Below are 3,813 nucleotides of genomic sequence, written 5' to 3'. Positions count from 1 at the left end.
CCATAAGAGACTCTTAAATACAGAGAACTAAGGGTTGATGGCAGGGGAGGCAGGAGAGAGGGGAAAATGGGTGATGGACATTGAGGAGGGCACTTGTTGGGATGAGCACTGGGCGTTGTACATCAGCGATGAATCACAGGAATCTACCCCCAAAACCAAGAGCATACTGTGTGTTAGCCAACTTGACAATAAATTATATTTATTTAATTTTTTAATTTTTTTTAATGTTTATTTATTTTTGACAGGAAGAGAGACAGAGCATGAGCAGGGGAGGGGCAGAGACAGGAAGACACAGAATTTGAAGCAGGCTCCAGGCTCTGAGCTGTCAGCACAGAGCCCGACGCGGAGCTCAAACTCACAGATCACCAGATCATGGCCTGAGCCAAAGTCAGACACTCAACCAACTGAGCCACCCAGGCACCCTTGACAATAAATTATATTTAAAAAATAAATAAGTAGTGCTGTAACAATAGAGGAGAAATTTAAATCATTGACAGTCTCTTCTGCTACAACAGGAATCTCTATCACACAAATTAGCTTAAACACTAGTGGTAAATAAAGAAATCAAGTCAGTATCATGTGGAAGTAATTTTCAGAGTCAGTGTTTCCCACCAAGCTTAAGTGTTTGCAGTCAAGTACTAGCAGCTGACCACAACATCTGCTAAAACACCTCCATACACAACCTGCAAAGGAAGGCTATTCTGTACACAGTGCCTGTTCACTCTATGTTTTTCTCCTGGCTTAGTTTGATAACAAGCTCATTATGAGGTTCCCCCAATCTTTGTACACTATCCATTATTGCTGTACTTAGCAGCCTCAATCTTTTCTCACTCCCCTATCAGGCTATGCTCATTTTTGATTTCTTAGGTAGAGTTCTATATTTGTTATAATATATCATTATTTATTGCACAATTAAACTGTCTTTTAAACTATGCTGGTAGCTTTATTAGGATTCTTACTGTATTTTTAGTGCTCTGGTTATAAAGTAACTTAGGTTTTGAGTGTTCTTCCCTTGACTTTATTTTTTTTTTTCCATAAGCCCTGCCCTTTTTAGTGTATGATTTTGCAGAATATGAGGGTTTTCAGGAAAATTTTATTGTGTTGTAACAGAAATGCATGTACATACTATCATATACAAATGATTTAAATTCTAAGCATTCTTTTAAGTTATAAAACAAAAAACTGAGCAGTAGACAGAATTCTGAGATGACCCCCAAGATTCCTGTAGCCTGGTATAACAAACACTGTATTGCCTCTTCCCCTTGAGTGTGGATAGGACCTGTGAATATGGTGAATATCACTCCTATTACAAGTGGCAAAGGCAAAGAGATTTTTGCAGATATGATTAAGAACATTAAGCAGTGACTTTGAGGTAATCAAAAGGGAAATTACCCTGAGTGGGCCTGCCCTAATCAGGTGAGCCTCTGGAAGACAATGTAGAGGTCAAAGACATGATGCCTCAGAGATTCTCTGTCTGGCCTTGAAGAAGCAAGCCACCATGGATTCCACTGTTGCAAAGAAGTGAATTCTGCCAAGGGAGCCTGGAAGATGATGCTGAGCGTCATATGAGACCCCAGCCCCAGATGATATCTGAATTGCAGCCCTGTGAGACTGAGCAGAGGGCTCAGCTAGCCAGGCCTGGACTCGTGATCCAGAGAAATCCAGTAATAAATCTATGTTCTTTATATCTGCTATGTTAGCAGTAATGTCACACAGCAATAGAAAACTAATACATATAGAAACAAGTTATTTTGAGTCCTCCCACTCCTTTAATTATCTTAGTTTGAAGTAGAATTCCCCACAGAAGACAAGGAGCCCAGAATCCATAAAAAAGAATTTTGAATGGTTGGATTTCCTAATATTTTAAGCTGCTAGATGATAAAAGTCACCATGAATAATTTCAAATGCCAATACCATACAAAATGAAAATATTTCCAGCACACATAGCTTAATCACAGAGGGTATGGACTCAGCTGTGAATAGAGACCCACAGTCTCTGTCATGACATAAGCCATCATGTGTACAGCCCTGTGATAGGCATGATGAAGGGCAGGGGCAGGCATGGATGATGCAGAATATACTGAAAGATTTTCTTACCATCCTGACTGAGAAGCCGAGTCAGAGTTGGGCTCCCGGTATCTCAAATTCAGAGCTAGAACTTCAAGTGTGTTTTTCCATAGAAATAATGACTTAGTAGCCTATTGGATCTAGAGCATAGCAGACACTCCATCTGCAGGTGGGCATAAAGGAAATCCCCCTGCAACTCCAACCAGGGGTGGTGAGAAGTGAAACTTTCTGCTCAAGTGACAGGAATAAATTCCCTACAATAGACAAGGACATTAGAGCCACACAGCCATTTGACTTTTCTTTTTTACCTAAAATTCAGTAATATTTAAATGCACTGGAATGTACACGATAGGGACCCCCAGTTAACCAGAGATTTGGTATGGTATCTCTTCCTTCTATTCAAGGAAGAGATAAATCTAATAGAAAACAAAATCCAATATCCAGGCTTGGTTGTTTAAAACATGCCTCTTCAAGAAAAGTCCTGGGTACAGTATACACTCTTTTGTTTTCCTCCATATTCACAATGACAGCCTGAACTGTGAGTTTTAATGATCACAACAATCACCCCAGAAATTTGGACAAATGTAATCAGTAAAAATTAACTTCTGCTCTGCGGATTGTATTTATGAAGGCAGGACACCAGACACAAATATTTAGAAGAGATTTTTTTTTTAACACTGTCAGTTATCTTGGGGAAATACACCTAACCTTTGGAGGCTGATATTTAGGAGTAAAGAGTTATACTCCCAGACAGTTTCCCAAATGATGCCAGGGGGAGAAGCAGAATCCAGGCTGTGTAAGAACCTGCTGGGTGGCATTTCTGGAATGTGGGCTGTAAACATGTTGAAAAAAAGGGAAAAGGTAATTATCCAAATAATTTAGGCTTGTTCCAAAACTCTCACATGAAATAACCAGATAATTGCAAAGGATATATCTTATATTCTGGGAGTTTGGGGGATGTGTGTGTGAGTCATTAATATGAATTTTCCCATTGTCCACTTCCATTTACTTGTGTGGAGCTCTTCTAAGGACAAGAAGATACCACCACAGAACTCCAAGAAAGTGTGTTGGCAATGAAGCCTGCAATCACAGATACAGGCCCCACGGCCAGGAGGAACAGCACTGGCCAAATGGACAGCCGGTGACTCCTTCATTTAAAGACCATACAGATCAGACACAGCTCTTTCTGGCCCTGTCAGTGGCAGCTCTGTTTTTTAGAGTCCAATCAAGAAATTAATGGGAATCTGTAGGATGCTTCAAGACCAGCGCTTGGCAGCATGCAGGGCAATAATTATGCTCAATTACAGCCTAGCATGTGGTTTCTGGAATCATAAATATCTCACATCAAACTAATCTCTAAGGAAAAGAAGAACCTATTTTGGCTTTTTTTTTGTACTGCAAAATATTAATTTCAAATTTAGTCTCCAGAGGGCTTCCACCATTTCAGGTTTGTCACCAGCTTCCATTAATTCCCAGAATTAAGGCATTAAGTGATGGCATCCATGTCTTCAGGGAACTTCAAGGCCCATCCTGATTCAGGGATGAACCAAAGATTCTGACTGCCCCATCTTAAGGAAATGGATCTCCACCGAGGTATGATGAGAAAAAAATGGAACCAAAGCTCAGAGGCGTCCACACAGAAAATGCCCTCATTCGGTAGTGAGTTCATTTTAATTTTAAGGTCTCAGCCAAGCCTGCTCATTTGTTCCTTCTTGTGATCACAAACTCACCAGCTGTTTTGTAAAA

The sequence above is a fragment of the Felis catus genome, chromosome C1, assembly GCF_018350175.1.
Source record: "Felis catus isolate Fca126 chromosome C1, F.catus_Fca126_mat1.0, whole genome shotgun sequence".
NCBI classification, from domain to species: domain Eukaryota; kingdom Metazoa; phylum Chordata; class Mammalia; order Carnivora; family Felidae; genus Felis; species Felis catus.
This window is presented reverse-complemented; position numbering follows the sequence as displayed.